This window comes from Onychostoma macrolepis, chromosome 16 (genome assembly GCF_012432095.1).
Source record: "Onychostoma macrolepis isolate SWU-2019 chromosome 16, ASM1243209v1, whole genome shotgun sequence".
Lineage (NCBI taxonomy): Eukaryota > Metazoa > Chordata > Actinopteri > Cypriniformes > Cyprinidae > Onychostoma > Onychostoma macrolepis.
This window is the reverse complement of record NC_081170.1, coordinates 18,244,050-18,265,162: the sequence shown is the minus strand read 5'-3', so window position 1 is coordinate 18,265,162 and position 21,113 is coordinate 18,244,050. Positions and strand designations below refer to the sequence as shown.

Genomic DNA, 21,113 nt, shown 5'->3' with positions numbered 1-21,113 from the left:
AATATGAAAGGATGAACAAATAATGAGAGAAAAATATGGAGAAAGATAGCAAGAAAGCAAGCAAGCGAGAAAGAAAGATGGACAGAAAGACAGAGGTAAAAGGAAGGAAGGAAGGGAAAGAACTAGACAAACACAGACAGAAAGAAAAAAAGAATGGAAAAAATAAAGTTTGCAGCTCAAGTTCATAGGTAGTTAAGAAGTACAGATCAACTGCAGACTGTGGAAAAACAGGTGAGAACCAGAGCAAAGGAGCAGCAGAGACGAAGCGAGACAGGAAGAGAGGTGAGGACTGAGAGAGAGAAGGGTTAGAGTGGAGAGACAGACACATGGAGGGAGGTAAAGAAAGGGTTCTATTTTAATTAGTGGCCCTAGAGAGAGTTTGGTGGGAGACAGCAAGAAGACAAGATGGATTTTAATTGGTCTTTCTTCACTGTGAACGTGCGTGTGTGCTAGAGAAGGAACGCGAGCGAGGGATGAGAGGAGGCCACGGAGGAGAAGAAAAGACAGGATGTGAGCGCGAGGCGGCCGGTCCAGGTCTGTCACCGGGAGTCTTTTGTGAAGAAGCGACAGAGCGAAGGAGGCAGAGGAAGTCTGAGAAGGAAAGAAGGGAGGAAGGGAGCACACACGGGCAGAAGAATGAGGAGGGGGTTATCCAGAGTTAAGTGGGTGGACAGAGAGACGACGGAAAAAGGCTAATGAAAGACTCCAGACCAGAGAGAGAAAGAGCATGGGAGCCAAACAGATGGAGTGCAAAGGGAGAAACAGACTAAGTTAGAGAGTAAACTAGGTATCTGACCCACCGTCTATGACCTAGTTAAGAAATTACCTCAATACCTGTGGTGTAAACTTGATACAGAAGCCAGAAAATACAAGATGTGGTCTGACTGAGGTCATCTTTCCATATTAAACAATCGACACTGTTTGGAGATGAAGATAAAGATCATCTCTTCATCAAACTATCATGTCATAGTCCATCCAAGATCTGACAGCAAATGTCATATTTACAAATATTGCAAGCTTGGCCAATGATGAGACATCCATAAGTTGCTAATTAGCTGTCAAGCAAATGTAATTTTCATCAATCAGGCCCATTTGAAGGGACAATCATCTCATGTCGTGAGCGTTTATGGTGTCACAGCTGAATGAACACCGACCAGAATAAATGGAGTTTGTTTGACCTTTTCTCTTGTTTTTCACAGGATAATGCATTTAGAAATTAATCCAAGGATCAGATTTCATGTTTAATTGCATTAGAGTTCAGTACTGGATATTATTTATTGGTTAAGGAATAAAGAGCCATTCATACAACGGATGGTAACTATAACCATGGAAGTTTTAATAATCATTCTAATTCTATTAGAATACTGAAATCCATACCACATCTATAATGATAATGATGTTTGGTTGGAATCACTTTCAGAATGTTTTCCAGCAGATGAACGATAAAGTGGAAGTCAATGGAGACCAGCAACATCATCTTTTGTGTTCGGCAGAAGAAAGAAATTCATACAGGTTTGGAACAACTTAAGGGTGAGTAAATGACAGATTTTTAATTTTTTGGTGAAATCTCTTTAAAGAGAATTTAAAGTGACAGGTGATTTAACTGTAGCATGCACTTTGAATAAATAAAGTGTTATTAACGCGGATGCCAATATAGTTTTTGTTATCTTTCCTGGTGTGAATAGGCCTATATTGTAGACTAACGCCTTACAGTATAAAATAAAATGGTAATTGTGAGATAAAGATTAAAATAAAGTCACAGTTGAAGTCACAACTGCAAGATATAAAGTTGCACCCACCCAACTCGGAGACTCAAAGTTTCCCAGATGTAAATACGAAATGACATGAACAGCCTCTTCAGTTTCCAACTAGGCAACTCATATTTATGATAATTCAGATAGCATGTGAAGGCAGTGGTTTATTTGTCAAGAAATGTTTCTTGCGCACCAAATCAGCATATTATAATGATTTCTGAAGGATCAATGATGCTGAAAATTCAACACTACATCACAGGAATAAATTACATTTTAAAATATATAAAGATAAAATACAGATATTTTCATTTTTAATATTATTTCACAATATTACTGTTTTTACTGTATATTTTATCAAATATTTTTGGCATTTTGACTTCAAAATTATTAATCTTAAATCAACCCTAAACATTTAAACAGTAGTGTAAAATAAGAAATTATAAAATTTGATTAAGAATGTAAAATGAACCACAAAGTGTAACCACACAAATGACAACAATTCAAACCAACTTCAAAACGTCTTGGTTACGTATGGTAACCCTCGTTCCCTGATGGAGGGAACGGAGACGTTGTGTCGAGTGTACGACACTAGGGGTCGCTCTTCTGGGTGTGCAGAATTTGCAGAGGGCACTGAACTCGACGGACTGAAGGGGCTCAACGGATCTCTCTGTAAGGCCTGTAAGACCACAGAAAGATCCCAAGAGGGAATGAGATGTGGCCTCGGAGGGTTCAACCTCTGGGCGCCTCTGAGGAACCTAATAACCAGATCGTGCTTCCTCACCGATCTGCCTCCCACAGTGTCATGGTTAGCTGCGGTCGCGGCCATGTACAAGTGTAGAAGCAGACAGGTGCCTGTCCAGGCCTCCTTGGAGGAAGGAGAGTAAAGATCCGATGACACATCTCCGAGGGTCCTTCCCCTGGGAAGAACACGAAATTCACAAAAACGTGCCACTTCAGGTCGTGCAGCCGCCTCGTCGAGTTGGTGAGAAGGTCTCCGAGTTCCCTCCTGGTCGCATCCAGGGACCAACTTGAAGGTTCCAGAGATTCGGGCGCGGATGCCAAATTGTGCCCTTCCCATGAGAAAGGAGGTCCTTCCTCAGGGGAATTCGCCAGGGAGGAACTGATGCCATTAGCAAGAGCTCCGAGAACCAGGTCTTGTTGGGCCAATAAGGCGCCACAAGCAGGAGCTGTTCTTCATGACGCTATATGTCCCAGGAGCCTCTAAAGTGTTTGAGAGGGACCGCTGTTCTCTGCTTGAGAGCCCTCAAGCATTTCAGCACCGACTAAGCACGATCCTGAGAGGCGTGCAGTCATCGTAACCGAGCCCACTCTGAGAAAAGAGATACTCTGCACAAGGGAGAGTTTTGCTCTTTTCCCAGTTGACCCGAAGTCCCAATCGGGCTAGGTGGTCGAGGACCATGTCCATGTGTGCGCAAACCAATTCTCATGAGTGAGCTAGGATCAGCCAGTTGTCGAGGTAATTGAGAATGCGAATACCCACTTCCCTGAGAGGGGCAAGGGCAGCCTCTGCGATCTTTGTAAAGACGCGAGGAGACAGGGACAGCCCGAAAGGGAGGAACCTCAAACTAATATGCCCGCCCTTCGAATGCAACCCGTAGAACGGCCTGAGCCTTGGAAGGATCGAGACATGACAGTACGCGTACTTCAGGTTTCTGACACGTTAGCATGTGTTTGAGGGTCAATATTTTGAATGGGAGCTTGTGAAGGTCCCAGTTCAACACCCTCAGACCCAGGATTGGACAAAGCCCCCCTACCCTTCTTGAGTACAATGAAGTAAGGGTTGTAACACCCCCACTTCACCTCGACCAGGGGGACAGGCTCTATCGCACCCGTTGCCAAAGTGTTGCAATTCTCCGCCTGAAGAACAGCAGCATTCCTGCCTCGTATTGAGGCAAAAGAATGTCACTGAACTTTGGGGGGCGCCTCGCGAACCAAATCGCATAGCCGAGCAGAATGGTTCTGAGAGCCAGCTGGAAGGAATGGAGAGGCTTAAATCAAGCATCCAATCACCTCACCAACGGTCCCAAGGGAACCCCATTCGAAGCACGAGGTGCTTTGGTAGGAGGTAAAAACGTCCTGTGATAGAGCACAGCACCTTGTCGTGTTGGCTGGTGACAAACCTGTTGCATCAGAACACGGAGACAGAAGGTTTGTGTCCGAGCAGGCTCTGATGTATGATTTTAGCATCTGACCATCACAAGCTTGGAGGGTCATAACTGCTGTATGTGACCCAGAGAAGAAGGAAATAGACCAGGTGATGGCTATCTGCCAAAGGCAAAATCAGTTTTGTCTTTTCTTTGGTCGTATGGTTTGGTCAAACATCTTTAAAAGCAAGATATTCTTTAAACCAGATAGTTAAATGGTCTAGTCGATTGGTGGGTGAGTCACAGTTGGATCCAACATCGTTGTATACCAGACAGTTGCAACGAATGGCTACCTCTATTTTAAATGACTCACCCCACCCTTTGCATAGTGAGCTTCAGCTTCTTCCCTCTGGACGGAGGTTTTTAATCCCAAAGTGTAAAACAAAGCGACATAAAAACAGCTTTGTTCCCGCTGTTTTAACTGTGTTAAATAAGCTGTAGGATGGGGAAGTCTTGGAGCATTTATATAATTTCTCATGTATCGTATTTTTGTTACTTCTTGTGTTATATTCTTAAATGTGTTTTGGATTTGTGTTATGGAAGGTTGTCATTGTCATTTTACTGCAAGACAAATTTACCTACGGGTCGGAATAAAGTAACCTAACCTAACTTATCCTGGGCTGCCCGTCTCAGGAGCGCCTTGTAGCCTTACAGGGTACTTTGTGTCCTGTTAACGAGCTGGTGGTGCCACCTTCCTGTGGAGAATTAGACCATTAATTGGTCTTGATGCAGTCTGCTTCTTAATCGTGGAGAACTGCTAAGCGAATTCTTCCATGATGTCGCCAAGAGACGAACCTGTGAAATGGGGGAATCAAGAAAGCGAACTTTCGCAGCAACCCGCATCCCAGCCAGGTTGAGCCACAGGTGGCACTCCTGGACCACAAGTATGGACATCGCCCTACCCAGAGCCTGCACTGTGACTTCGTAGCCCAGAGGGCACAGTCAGTCGCCGAGCACAGTTCCTGCAACACCTCTGGGTCAGGACTACCCTCGTGTAGACCTGCGGGATGGTCAGGGCGGACATAGCTTGTCCAGAAGCCATGTAAGTCTTCGCCACGAGTGCCGAAGAGAACTTACAGGCCCTGCAAGGGAGTCCTGGGTGGCCCCACCAAGTGGCGGCGTTATACCTCCATATACTCCCTTGCTGGACCCCCATCGAGGGTGGTGAGGATGGTGAGGAGTTGGTATATCGTTTCCTGGCTGAAAAAAAAAGAACCTTCCACGATTTCGTCAATTCCTCGTGCAATTCTGGGAAGAAAGGGGTTTCCATGCTCAGCACCCAAGCAACCAATCATCCAGCCGCAAGCTCCAGCTCTATGCTTTTGGCCTCCCAGGCAAGCACGGCCGCAATTTTAGCATCTGCCTCAAACTGAAAAAGCTTGCTCAGTTGAGACACCAGCTTCTGATGGCTCAAGCCCGCCCTCCGATGCTGTGAGAGACAGCTCATCCTCTTTGCGGGCGCCAAATGAGAGATTAAACTCACCCTGAGACAAGCTCTCAAAATCATTCGGCAGCTCAACTGGAAGACATGAAGCGTGCAAGAAACGAGAGGTCCACAGGGATCCCCTGATGGAACTACTCTCGCTTCCATCTGCTCTCCCCCGACACACATCGCTGTGGCCTCATACCTGGAAGTAGAAGGACCGGAGCGGGAAGCAGTCGGGGTGACTTACGTTCTTTTAAAAAAAAGAACACAAGCCACGAGCGTAACGCGCTTATGGTCATGTCATCGCAAGCGGGATATAAACCATCTACGAGCGCTGTTTCAGCATGAGCATGACCCAACACTGAACATAGCACTCACGCCGGTCGTTTAGGAGAGATGTGAACCCGCACCAGAAGAACACGGACGGAAAGGTATGTTTGTCGACACACACAGTTCCGCCTGTGAAGCTCTTTTAGAGAAATTGCTCTTTTAGAAGAAATTTGCTCTTGAAGATCACCGCTGAAGCATCCAGGGGTACTCTCAGGACACTTATCTGTGTATGAGAGGGAGAGGTGCCGTAGATCGTCGTTGGATCTACGGCACGTAGATCCAACGACGAGGAGATCAAGAAGTGAATGAGAGCTGCTTCTCACGAAGAGACGCTGCATCGGCTCCAAAAAACAGAACGAATGAGCAGATGCTACGCTAGCCTATTTATACCCGGATATCCGGGTGTGGCCAGCTATGCAAATTCTGCACACCCAATTTCATTGGCCTTTTCTCAAAAGATGTCAGAGGTGTTTGGGCTCCCAAGAGCGACCCCTAGTGTCGTAAACTCGACAACGTCGAAGTGAACGACAGAAGGGGAAAGACTGTTTTCAAATCGTGGGGTAATGCACTGCAATTACTAATATACATAAGTTATTATGATGAAGCTGCTGTAAAACCACAGCCTGCCTGCAGAATTGAATGCTTAGAAGGTTAAACCTTCCGGAAAAAAAGGTTAGCAAGACTAAATTGTGTAATTACAGAATTGTATAAATGTGAGTACTGGAGCTGAACTTTGACAGTGTCAGACAACATTATACTCTAGTTATAATATTCAAACTGCTATAATTCACAGACACCAGTAATTACATGTAGCTGAGCTTCCAATCTTAGCACACATCTCTTTTACAGTGCGGCAGAGATGAAAGCGCAATAAACAAGCGAAGGGAAATGTGTTTATGGCTCCCTCTCCTCCTCCACACAGTGACTCAAGCGATGACACAGCCGGCAAGCTGATCAATAGCTGTGACTGAGTATTGGTGATCAATCTCCATGACAGGCCAAATCGATCAGAAGTCAGTCAAACGTAACTCAGACAAGGCCTTATGATCAATTTTGTGCTATGTTCAACACCCTCGAGCTGCATAACACATCTCAATTAACACACCTACATACTCGCAAATACATGTACACAAGTAAATAAAAGCTTTAATGAACTGCCAACTAAATTTAAGCATGTAGAACGACTTCCCTACACACATTACTAAAAGCCGGCAAATGGACTCGTAGATTTACATATTTCTTTGCAGAAGGTTACTGAGAGTAAAAAGGTGAGGGAGCAAGAAGGAAAAAGGAGCTGTAAGGGACAGGAGACATAAAGCAATCAGAAGATAGAGGTTAAAGTGTCAGGCTCTGTCAGGTAGTCTGAAAAATGAAAATGCCCTGAGTAATAGAGAAAGAGTGGGGGGAGGATCTGTAAACTATGTGGTAATCACGGTCATATTCAGCACACTGATAATACGGCTGCTTCCCTCGAACTGAGATCTGCGTGGACTTGGGCTTGACACACTTCAATGGATGCATGAATAATAATGAAAAATAACACTCAGTTTACTGAAGAAGAATAATAGATATTTAACAGATTCATGCACTAGAGGCTGTCAATTTAGTGTAGTAATTTTGTATGATTAATTACAATTTAAAATAACCCAACAATCAAAAAAAAAAAAAAAAAAAAAAGATATGGGAAAGATGAAATATAGAAATGCATCCTGTGTAAACAGGCCCACGTCTACCTCAGACAGACTGATAAAGATAAGAAAATGGTTTGCTTGTGGACTGCAGACCACGTTGGGGTTATTTATGTATGTATGCATGCATGAATGCATGCATGAATGAATGCATGAATGAATGAATGAATGAATGAAATATTCAAATCTAAATAAAATACAAATAAAAGCATAAATAACCATTATAAAAATATACAGAAATAATAATTGAATTAATTTTAATAAATACATTAAAATGAATAAAATCTAATTTGTAATCCATTCCATGTTTTCATCTGCAACTATAATGTACCGATATAACCAAAATATTATATCATGAAATTTTATTTCACGGTAACGATATATATCATATATATATAAGGTCTTTATGCTATAAAAATTTTTGATACCATAGAAATTTCATAATTCACTATGTTCTTCACTTAGTCACTTTTCACACACACTGCTGTGTGTATACATATCCCACAAAAAGACTCAGTAATATACGTATGTTTACATGCTCATGCACTACAAATCATCCTGCACTGTTCCCCAGCCAGATGCTGACTCACAATGTTTCTCTTCGCACATGTACAGTATTTATCTGAAGCACTCGTATAGTTTGTATTGTTTGTTTTTTTAGTTATGTATAGGTAAAACATTTTTTTATATATAGTATATTTATAGTCAAATCTATCAGTAGGATAGATGTGTATAGGTTTATATTGTTTTACTTCATTGCTGTATGCCTGTATTTATGTAGCACCGTGGTCCTGTGAGGCACGACATTTCGTTCCACTGCATGTCCCCACATGTAGCGGAATGACAATAAAGCTCAACTTGTCTTGACTTGACTAACTTAAATATTTGTTCTTATGCAAGTTACAAAAGTGATTGGTCAAAAACAGTAAGAGATTTTCTCTTTTGCTGTTTGATTAACATGAATGACAGACAGCAGTCATATTAGACTGCTGTCACTTTAAGAGCTGCCCAGATCCAATATACTGTTGCATGCGTTTTCTTTCTCAGCTGTTTGCTTTCAGACCTAAATTACTGTGTTTATGAAGATACTTGCATTTTGACATATACAAGTGTGTGTATTTAACTATTCAAGGCCTAAAAGCGGCAAAAATAACTCCCTTAATACTCCCGCGCTCTATGAGCACCGCCTTGAAGTGTGCGCCCTGTCTCTCTGACGGTGCTCTGAAAAAGTCTCTCAGACAGCGCGCGTATATAGTGAAATGAGTTCTCTTTTGCTGCTGATTGCACTTCAATAGCCAAAAATCACTTTGTTTTTAAAATGCAATGCTTAAAAACACGTGCAAACTTCTCTCAGAAAATATTGATATTTGCAGTTACTATGCAGTTAATTGTGATTAATTCAATTAAAGATATCACTCAAAAATGAAAATTCTGTTATCATATTCACCCTCATTTCTATATCACTGTCTTTCTACATAAGATAATTTGAGATTTATTTTATCATTTTATTTTATTTGTTTTTTTTGGCCATACAATCGAATTCAATTGTAACCAAAAAGTGTTTGGCTATACCAATATTCTTCAAAACATCATCTTTTGTGTTCCACAAAGAAAGAAAGGCATACAGGTTTGGAATTACACGAGGGTAAGTAAATGATGACCGAATTGAAATTTTTTGGGTGAACTATCCCTTTAATTAATTAGCATATAATTTTTTACCCTTTTTTCCACGGACCCGCTATGCATGAACAAATACTAAAAAGGCATGAGATCTAAAATGATTAAATCATTAAGTGATTAAATACAGACACAGTAGATTATCCTACAAGATCCACATAATGTCTACAACATATATTGTGTCTGATTAAATCCTGCAGCGCTAGAGCCAAACTGGAGTCATTATACCATTACAACAGGCGCTTCACGATTTTAATAATAGAACATATTCATAGTAAAACTAAAAAAAAGCGCCTGTGTGGGAGTATACGCCTGAGCACGAACATGAATGAAAATAGGGGCCGACCCTGCCAGCAGCACCTTTGATCCCTTTATAAAAGAGAATAATTAAAACACGAACAATTTCACAACCACGGCGGAGGAATACAGAGCAGCTTCGACAAGGCGTGCATACCAAGTGAGCTACGCAATCCCGCTTCAGTCTTACTGTACGCCGCAACATAATTGCTAAATGGACCCAATAATTGATCAACAATGCCAGACTATCCACAGAAAAACACAAAAACATGCTGGGAAAGGAAAGGGGGGTGCGAGGGGTTGGGTCGGAGCAGGTGAGCCGATTGGCTCCTTGAGCTTCAGAACTGGTGAAGGTGAAAGACAGGGGTCCTGATGGACTCTGCAGCAAAGGAACCTTGTAAGAACTCTCAAGTCAACCATTGAGGAAAGGGCATATTTATGTGGAGCTGCCCTGAGGCGGCCAACAGTAGGGTCATCTGAGGAGCTTTGATAAGAGATTGGAAAAAATACATGAAGACAAGGACTTGGAAAGTTTTGAGAAGACAATATGTTGTGAAGACACAGGCACCGAGTGGAGAAGAAAAAGTTGTAGTGTTACTGCAAAAATTGAGGATTTGGTTCAGAGGTTAAGACTCAAGGTGGGCTGGTGTGCTCGGCCAAGCCGAACTCTTCCAAGGAGGACACCAGCATGGGAACAAGGGATGCGGAGCAAAGGATGAGAGGAGCAGAAAGGGTAAAATAAAAAAAAAAAAACGGTTAGAGACCTTGGCAACAGGCGAAGCATCTGAGGGGAGTCGAGGGGGCTAGAGGGGTGAGAAAGAGAGAACAAAAGAAAAAGAGAGCGTACTCATTGCCCAAAGGGGATCCAACGCTCCACTGCACTTTCAGTCAATGGTTCATCCCTCCATCACAGAGAGTAACAGGAAGATGAGCAAACGAGGTGATTTAAATCAAAAAGAGAAATATTTTATTTAGAAAAAGAGGCCATGGCGATACAAAATTAGCTAATTTGGTGTGTATCGTGTTTAAAACTTTAGCTTTAAAAACAGCAAGGCGATTTCACTCACATCTTATGATGATGTGTCTATTGAGTGCTGAACCCAATGCCCAATCAGAGGTGTTTAAGGTAGTCAGTGGCGCATCCACCATTTAAAATCTGGTTTATACTTGAATGAAAAGTATAAAAATGACGACGTCGCAAAGTTCGCCGAAGTGTGAGCTCAATAACTTATTATATTATGCAGAATCATGCTTTGCTTAAGACTCTGAAAGGAAAGTAAATGTTAAAATTAAATGCTATTTTGCACAAGATTAATATAAGGGAAATCTATTAGTGTTTATTGTTATGATGTTTATGTTATGTTTGAGTTTTGGGGGGTTACCTCATGATGAAAAGTAGAGTCGAGGATGGACGCAAGCATATTAAGACTATTTTTATACTGCTTTGTTTAAAAGTAGTATTGACATTTGTTGATGTAGTGATAGTGTCTCATTGTATTAGCACACGTTGTGCTTTGGCTTGCTAGATAGCAGGTAACCATAAGAGAGAAGTCAGAAGAGCGAGTCAATTTTATTAAAATAAATGGTTTTAAACAAAATGGTTATGTTTCAGAAATGTAAAATAATTGACTGGGGTTTAATTGTCTTTTAGGAAATGTTCTTTAATGAACAAATTAAATTTCACAGTACTAAAATTAATTGAGGTGATCACTTTCATCAATTGAATTGAGTCATTACAACTCATTGGGTTTTCTAACATTGTTCTTGTGAAATTACTTCTTTTTACACTATTTTCTGTTGGTTTAGGAGGGGTTTTTTCTCCAACCTAACACCCCGCCCCATCATTATCGAAAATAGCATGCGTCGAACATAAACGACTTTGAAGTGCATGCATTCAGCACAGCCAGATACTTTAAAACGCTGGAGTTTTCATTCAGCGCGCTTACTGTGTTCTACACACTTGTGAAGCCTTTCATTATAACTAATAATGTTTAAATAAATTATAAAACACATTATAAAGAATAGATTCATTGCACAGTCCAGACAACTCTATATTGTTTTTTCTTTTTAAGTAAACATGATTTTAAATATTCCTTTTGTGTTCACTTGAGATATAAATGTTTAGTTATATCACCCAGCCCTACGTTTTCCTGATCAATATCGACGGCACTCTTTTATCCAGTCACTCCATCTTCCTTTGGCTGCCACCCCCATTTTAACTCAGTAATATTTCATGTGACGTGCATACGACCTGTATCAAAGTCATCCTCATATTCACCATTAACCCTCAACCTTGCATGTTCTCTCTTTCGCCTTCTCTCCGCCAATCTCTCGCTCTCTTTCTCTCCCTCTCATCAGGTCACGTTAGTCTCTGGGGTTTGACAGCCACGCTGCAGATGCAGCCCTGTTAGAGCCTGTTTGAAAGAGGACTTCAAAACCAGTGAAACATTGAAGAACTCAAAAATCCTGAAATTGTGGAACGTTAAAGCACTGTAGGGTTAACACAGACACTGGGGGTTCTCACAGGTCTGTTCTGACGGTCACCAACACGAACAGGGGGAAAAAAAGGCGCTAAATACAAACTATATGCTTTTTGAAGGATGGGGAAATGCTTTTTGGATGATGTCAAAGGCTATGCATCCAATCAAACTCTAGTAAATATTCAAGTGTCACTTGTGGAAGCTACTCAAATTCTGACAAAAGCCAAAATGGACAGGCTGCATGACATGCCCTTATTCGCCAAAAGCATGAACACAACTGCACAATAAATAAAATATGACCCAGATTACATGAATACATGGTACATGGTTTGTGACAACCGCAATGAGTTTTGTGCAGTGAGTTATTGGCTGCCGAAAGCATGATACCATTGAAATTTAATTTCATATAATGAACAATTTTGGTGTTGTGGTGGGTTGCCAAATGATGTCCAATAAAAATTCTGGTCCTGAAGCAAAACCAGTTGAGCACCACTGCACCATAAGATTCAAGACCAGAAAAGTCACAGATGCTCTCGTGAATCCAGCAATTTAAATGTTATGATTAATCACTTCTTTTTCGTGATAAACAGAGTTATGGAGTCAGAAATGCACACACTCACACATATTATACACTACCATTCCAAAGTTTGGTGTTTGTGTTTAATGTTTCAATAATTTATTAGAATGTAATTTATTCCTGTAATGGCAAAGCTGAATTTTCAGCAGCCATTACTCCAGTCTTCAGTGTCACATGATCCTTCAGAAATCATTCTAATACACTGATTTGCTGCTCGAGAAACATTTCTTATTATCAGTGTTGAAAACAGTTGCTTAATATTTTGTGGAAGCTGACATTTTTCAGGATTATTTGGTGAATAAAGATCAAATGAACAGCATTTATCTGAAATAGTAAATACAGTGTTACAAAAAAAGATTTCTGTCACATTTGATCAATTTAATGCATCCTTGCTGAATAAAAGTATTAAAGGGATAGTTCACCCAAAAATGAAAATTCTGTCATTAATTACTCACCCTCGAACCTGTAAGACCTTCGTTCATCTTCAGATCACAAATTAAGATATTTTTGAATAAGTCCGAGAGCTCTCTGGCCCTCCATAGACAGCAAGGGTCCTACTACGGACAAGGTCCAGAAACGTAGCAAGGACATACGTTTATCATGACGCATGCACTTGCTTCCACCATGTAAACAACGCATGTGCATGGCGCTGCTGCTTACATTGAATACGTGCATACGTTGTTTACATGAAGCGGAAGCAAGCACATTCGTCGTGAAATTTTCTCCATAATGGCGGCGCGTTGCAGGAGACTGGATGAGGAGGAGAATTGTTGAATAAAGTTATTTATGTTTTCTTTGCGCACAAAAAGTGTTCTCGTAGCTTCATAAAATTACGGTTCAACCACTCATGTCACATGGACTATTTTGTCGATGTTCTTGGTACGTTTCTGGACCTTGAATGTGATAGGACCCTTGCTGTCTATGGATGAAAGCTCTCAGATTTCATCAAAAATATCTTATTTTGTGTTCCAAAGATGAACGAAGGTCTTACGGGTTTGGAACGACATGAGGGTGAGTAATTAATGACAGAATTTTCATTTTTGGGTGAACTATCCCTTTAAGTACTAAAAAATATATATATATATATCTCTAGCCTACCACATTGTTAAAACGAGAACAAATCTAAAAAGAACTGAATCTGACTGACAAGTTTTTGTGAGGCACAGTTACTTCTCCGTAGTGAATAAATCATTTAATATTTTCCGTAATGTGATTCAACAACGAAAATTGAGCACTGTAAATGATTTGTAACCAAATTTGTAAACAACATTTTTTCATAAACCAAATTATTCATGGTGCTTTTTGTCTTTTTGGATTAGTAAACACTAAATACAGAGTAGTTATGCAGAGAAAAGCGGGAAGACTTCAGGGACTGTGAGCCAGATGAAGGCAGCCGTGCACAGCCACTATAACAGTCACAAATCCAAAAACACATTCAGACCACCTCACGAAAAAACCAACCCTGCCACAAATATGTCCTTCCCCTCTGCCCCCTCCTGTGATAAACCCACCTAAGCTCCAGCATGTGGCACATCCCCAAACCCCATGTTAGCCCCAGCGCTAGCCCAACAGGCGCTAAGCTCTTCACGCGGCTCTGATGTGTTCAACCGTTTCAGACGGTGTGTGTTTGTTCATTCAGCCATGTTGTGTCTAACCTGACTATTAAGGCTGTTCAGACAAACACCTACTTGGGTTCCCACTTTGGCCATCTGCTACCCCCCTATTTGCCCCTTAACAATCTCATTCTTTCTGCGACCATTTCCTGTGCACTACTCTATATGACGTTCTTGGAGTGGTCGTCTCGGCCTCCTTCAGGTCTCATTCCCTCCCTCTCTTTCCTAAAAGCGTTGGGAAGCAGGATCCAAACCCTTTGTTAATGGATGTTATTCTACAGTGTAGAGGAGGAAACAAGGAAACACGCACACACAAAAAAACAAACAGGACTCCTGACCTTAAGCTTCCTTTATGGTGCCAGCATTTGCGTGGCTCTTTCTATCTCTCCAAAGGCGCCAGGTGTGGGGCCACATGTGGTTAGGGGCTTAGTTTGTTTCCTGTGAGGTTCTGGCTTTCCGCACATGCTAAACAATATTGCGGGTTCATGCGAGCAATGTATTATTCACTTGTAGTGCGTGAGAGTTTATGAGTGAGATAAGGCAGGTTCATTTGCTCGCGTTCCAGTTGAAAGAACAGCATCAACCCGTAGTTACCTTTGTGGGGACAGAACAAGGTTGTTCTGCAGGTGCAGCAATTCGCGATATTGATTTTAACATTTTTCAGGACAAGGCTTTTGTGGCATGGAAAGCTGTAACTACACCCCAGAAAATTAATTTCTATCGTTATGCTGAGAAGAACTTGACAAAGACAAACGCTACTGACTGAGCTAAGCTGTATTTGTTTGTCTGTGGCATTTTATTAAATCTAAAGCAAGGGAATTTCTTTTGGTCAGTGAAAAAGCGATGCGGGAAATGCCATATTTCTGGTTCCTAATGAATGTGTTTATAAATGTGGGTTTGTGTCTGTCAAAAGACCAGTGCTCATTCAGATTAAAAAGTTTAAATAAATTATGTATAAGAATTTAAAATAAAAACAAAATCAAAATAAAATAATGAAGATCTTTATCAAAAAAAAAAAAACATTTTTTTATTCATATTTGAATATTTGAAGTGCTGGGAGGCCCTGAGAATGGAACAGAAAAAAAAAAAAAAAAAGATTTTAGGAGGCATTTTTAGGCTGTCAAAATTACCGTATTAACCGGGCTGGGAATCAGTATCAGTTATTTTGAGATCAATAATTTTATTCTGTTGCATTCCAAGAAAGAACTAAAAACTAATCTGCATATAAATGTGTGAAAGCTAATTTTTTAAATATTGTCTAGATAATTTGCTGTAGCACAACGGCAGTATAAATGCCCATTCTTTTATTAATTTTGTACCACACAATATTTTTTCTTAGGATGTAGAAATTAGTCTTTTTGCATGAAATTATATTTTATATTTTAGGAAGAGTCCCTCACAAGAGAATCTTCATACATTCACATTTCTACCTTTTAGACCTTTAGGATTCGTTTGTGTGTTTCTCGTCTTGTTCTGAATTTATTTATTTATTTTTTCAGTTTCGAAATGTTTACAAGCTTGAATCGTGATTTCTGCGTGAAAACGTTCGCATACTGGCTTCACGCATAAATACACACATATGCGTGATTAGCAAACGAGACCCATTGTCTCTTAATTCAATTCATTAATTTGTTCATTGGGCTTGTTCATTCATCCATTCAAGCTAATACATTACACACAGACGCTAAAGAGTGACCTACATGCTCCTGAAATCACCATGCAGCGGTGTAACGTGTGTGAGAAGCTGTTTCTGTGCTCAAAGAAGCTCAGGCTTGCTCGGGGCACGGAGGTTGGCTGCTCCTCAGCAAAGCTGCAGGAGATAGGTTTGTAAAGTCGTCTAAAAAGGAATGCGCCATGTGTATGTGTATGAATGAGGGGGGTGTTTAGCATTTAGCCAGGCACCGGAAGACTTTGTGTGCCCCCTGTTTTCAAATGCGTTTATCACTGGGCAACGGTGCGGCCCCGGGCTCTTGAGGCCGGAGCTCAAACAGAGAGCCGGGTCTATTTTCTGCCTGTTAGCACAGCGCCCCTTTCACCAAGAGTCAGCAGGACCCACAGCACTACAAAGAACAGGAGGGGATGACTTTAGCATGGTATGTGTGTGTGTGTGCACGAGGGTATGTGTGTGCATAAGTCAGGATCTGAAAGAGGAAGATTAGCAAATGGCCTTCTCAGCCTCGATGCGAACCTCGGTGCTGATGCTCTACTATTGAAGTGGACACTGGCTGCTTTTCTTGCTGAATACAGATAAAGCTAATACCTACATAAAATAATAGCTTTTCAGTGAATAACCCCAAGCATTTTAAGGCTCTTTTATAGGCTTTTACGCCCATTTAATACCATGAAAGAAACTTAGTACCTACTTTAGGCTGTGAAAGAAACCCCAAGAGCAAAAAAAAAAAAAAGAGAAAAGGGATTCATTTTGTTCATTATAAACTAATAAAACACCAATGGAGCGCAAAAGAGCCACAATTAGAGAGTGTAATTTTGGAAAGTGTGCAAAGGGATCATTCACCTAAAAATGATAATCCACAATCTTGTCATCATTTACTGGCCTCTCATGTCACTTCAAACCTGTATAACCTTCTTACTTCTTTGGAACACACAGATGATATTTTGGAGAACTGTTTTTGTTCATACAACCAAAGTCAGTGGGGACCAAAACAAAATCACAGTGGATCACAGAACAAAACTATTGGATCCTAATATCTTTCATTGTATGGACCAGAAAAACAAAACAAAAAACAACAACACTAAACATAACATTCTAAACATGTTTGGAACAACATAAAGGTGAGTAAATGACAGATTTATATGTATTTAGTTAGTTAGTGAACAATTCCTTATTGACCAATGATACGTGTTTATGGCCTGTTTTTTTTTTTTTTCAATTTCCCTCCCAAATTGTAGTTCTTAAATTTCTATTTTAGTTATTCAATTTTAACCATAAAAAGATGTCTAATTAACTGAATTCATAATATTAACTAATTATTAAAATTTGAACAATATGAAATGTGTTTTAGTTTTTGTTTTACATTTTTCTGTTTTCTGTACAAATTTAATACAAATTTATCAAAAACGGTGGTAACCACATGCATGTCTAATACATTTTAAAAGATTAATAAAATTGTTTAATCAAATGCAATTTAAAAAAAAATTTGGCAACCAAAATTCTGCACAACAGACGTTTGTGTTCAAATTAAAACATGGGTGAAAAATTGTGATATTCAGTATTCCTCCTGTATAACTGTTATTATTACTTTGAGAAGTACATTGTACTGTACAATAGTAACGTTATAATTTCTTAAAGTTAAACTGAACTATTATTTTAACAGTTTGTGTGTATCTGATGTCAAAAGTCATTCCTATAAAAGACATGCAGACTTCATAAGACAGCATCCTTTTTGTACTTTAAAAGTCAAAGACATTAGTTCATGTCGCAATTTGATTAAGTGTACAGCCCTACTTTTGATTTATTCATTCAAAGTGCCAAATGCCATGATACAGTATGCGTAATACAGTAAATTCTATTTTTATGCCTTTATGATTCCGCGATTCCATCCCCATTGCCCAACATGTTGTATATTCATTATAATGGGCACATGAACATATGCGAATCTGTACATGTGGGTGTCCAGGGGGTATGTAAGGCCAGAGGTGCAGTGGTCTGGGAGTCGGCCAATCTGGAGCCGGGAGCTACGCCAGGCCCTCTCCGCCCCACCCTTTCCTCCATCGCCACTTCCAAACCTCAGACTAATGATGGTTCTGGCTGTTTTAAAAACCTTTTTGCCTTCGCTTTAAATACAACTTCCTCCTTTAGCTACTGTACAGCCGACTGAGCCTTTCCTCGGGGGGTCTTTAAAAGGCCTGGAAAGATGACGAAAGGAATGAAGAAAGGAAAGAACACACAATGGAAAGTGCGTTCGGAGACAGGTGTCTGCCTGTAGGATTGGTGTAGCGGCAGCTGTAGGGGTCTGCGGTGCACAAGCCCCTCTCTGGTCTGCAGGCCCAGCTGTCGCTGGTAAGTGGGTTAGGGCGAGCAGCCACCGTTACATGCTCCAGTGTTCAACCCCGCTCCGCACTGAAAAGGGCGCCTGCTAAGCAAATAAGCAATAACGATAAATCTGAGCTGGCTTTGGGCATCCATCATTGCGAAAGTGGGTCACAGTTTTGATAGGCTAGGAACTCTTGCCTCTTTCTGCCTCTCTTTCCCGCACACGTCCCTCCTCTATTGCTCTCTCCCTCCTTTTTTTTTTTTTTAATCACTGCATGTTCTGGCTCTTTTCCTGGTCCATTTCCTCACTAGCCGTCCACCTGTAAAGCAACGACTTTGTTTTTCCTGACTTTGATTTACATATAGTATATATTTACAGTATATATACAGTATATATACAGTAATGAATGCTATAAATTGATCAAATGTGACAAAAACATTTATAGTACCAAAGATTTCTATTCCAAATAAATGCATGTTTTTTAACTTTCCATTCATCTTCGAATCTTCATAAAAATGTATCATGGTTTACACAAAAATATTAAGCAGCACAATTGTTTTAAACACTGATAAAAAAAGTTTTACCATCTCTTGCTCTCTCTTCCTCGTTTTTAAATCGCAGAATGTTCTTTTTCTTTTCTTGTTTTTATAGCCCATTTTCTCATTTGTTGTCCAACTGTAAAGCAACAACTTGCTTGTTCCTTACTCTTCCAGCTCTATATTACTGCTTCATATCTGCTTTATGAAGTTTGGCAAGCATTAATTTGGTTTTGCTCATACTTAATTGCAAAATGTTAATTTTCACCATTAAAAAAAATAAAAATAAATCTCCTGCAGCGACATTGATGGAGGGTCCAGATTGATATCTAGGGACCAGAATATTAACAAACTTGAAATGGGCTCTTTTCACTTGCTAGTAATTAACCACTTAACAATAATCCAATCAATGCCCCAGCAACCTCTCATAACACCTTAAACACATGCAACACCCTGGCAAATATCTTAACATTGTGGCTGTGATACTTGCACAAGCAAGCAGCACTCAAATTTTCTTCAGAAACCGTTAAAAGAGTCCCACAATCTTTATTGGTGTGTGTGCATACATTAACATTAACATCTGTCTCTGGGTACTAAATGTCTTTTCTGTCTGAGATGAATGTTAGTGGGGGAATTAAAACACCTTGTCCTACTAAAATTACATTAAACATTCAACGCTCACTATTGAGGTGTAGTGTAAAGACTAAGTTTTGGCTACTTGTGGATCAGTTGAAATTATTAGACTTTGTGTTTTCTCTCTCTCCCTCAGTCTCTTTTTTTAAACAATTGTGACCCTGGACCACAAAACCAGTCGCTGGGGTATATTTGTAGCAATAGCCAAAAATACATTGTATGGGTCAAAATTATAAATTTTTATTTTATGCCAAAAATCATTAGGATATTAAGTGAAGATCATGTTCCATGAAGATATTTTGTAAACTTCTTACCTTAAATATATCAAAACTTCATTTTTGATTAGTAATATGCATTGCTAACTTCATTTGGACAACTTTAAAAGGCGATTTTCTCAATATTTTGAGATTTTTTTGCACCCTCGGATTCCAATATTCCAAATATTGTCTGATCCTAACAAACCATACATCAATGGAAAGCTTATTTATTCAGCTTTCATATGATGTATAAATCTCAATTTCGAAAAATTGACACTTAAGACCAGGGTCACAATTGATCTGTAACGCAGCTCATTAATTTTACTCTTCAGTTTAAATCAAGGTATTCCATGTTCCTACAAAGGGTTACCCTTTTCCCCAAATGATTAAGATCCAAAGTTAACATTTAATACCTAAAAGTTTAAACAGCAAAATTGTTTCAGAATTTGTTTTGAGCAACAACAATGCTACTTAATAAACAATAACAATGTGCAACATCAAATTATCTCTGCATGTTTCTAATGGAAAAAACTACAGAGAAACTGGTAGGTTTTTAACACACTAGGAGTTTCACATTGCTGGATGTTCAATGGACAATGTTTGGGAACGCTTGTTCACCTGATTTCACAGTGCAAACAAAACTAATGACAAAATGTCCTGTTGTTTGTTGCAGTCACAACTGGTTAGGACAAAAATCATGCAGGTCCAGATGGAAGCTTTTAAATTGCATTATAACATCACATCTCGTTAGGAAACAATGACAGAGGTAACAAGCCTCCTCTTTTCTTTTTTCCTCTCAGACACACACAGAGCCAGAAGACATGAGGCATTATCATCCTGAAGTGGAGGAGGGGGTCCATTGGTCCCTCGTCTCTTTCACTCATTGCCTTATTTGTGGAATTTGTAGCTTTTTAATAAAGTTCAGTCTTCCCTCCCCCACTCTCTGCACTCACTTCCTTTCCTTGTCAACAATTTTCTGTCTGTCTCTCTCTCCCTCTCTCTCCTTCCTTCCTTCCCTCCCTCCCTCTCTCTCTCTCTCTCTCTCTCTCTCTCATCTCCATTTCCCAGTGCCCGTCTCTCCTCCTCTGGCTCTTCCTCTCTCACACACTGTTTATTTAAGCACTTTCACGGTCACTGCATTGTAATCTCATGGGACAAAACTGCCCTTTCTTTTTACACTCCCTCTCTCTCTCTCTCTCTCTCTTTCTCCTTTGCTCCTTCTTCCCTCTCATCCCAGTCTCTCCTGGTAACCTTCTCTATCTCTCCCTCTGCCCCTCCTCTCCATCTTTCTCTGTCAAAACGTTTCAAATTCAAATTCAGATTGGTTTTTCCTGAGCTGAAAGGGCATGAAAGAGTGCTGGTGCTTGGCAGCCTTGAGCTTTGTGGCGCGGTGGCCAGGCGGAGAGCCGGAGGAGAGCCAAGCACCTCTGAACATGCTCAGGTCACAAAGGCCCCAGCCGCACAAAGAGAAGAACTCGCTCCATACAAAAAGCAGCACCCATGGCCTGCATTAGGCACACATAGTACAAAAGACTCAAAAACGCCCCACACAAAACCCAAGAACCCAAACCACACATTAGGCTTCTGTAACACAAAAGAGAAACTGAAAACAATTAACAAAAACGCAAAGTATGATTATGTATGATAAAAGAAGCAAAATAAGTCAAACAATAAATATAATTCAA

The 21,113-nt window shown here is 40.3% G+C and overlaps 1 protein-coding gene across 3 annotated transcripts in view; it reads right to left on the bottom strand.

Annotated features, from left to right (window-relative positions):
• si:dkey-246i14.3 (ephrin A4) overlaps positions 1 to 21,113 on the bottom strand; it is a 52,828-nt gene that overhangs the window by 16,746 nt on the left and 14,969 nt on the right. The window lies entirely within an intron of this gene.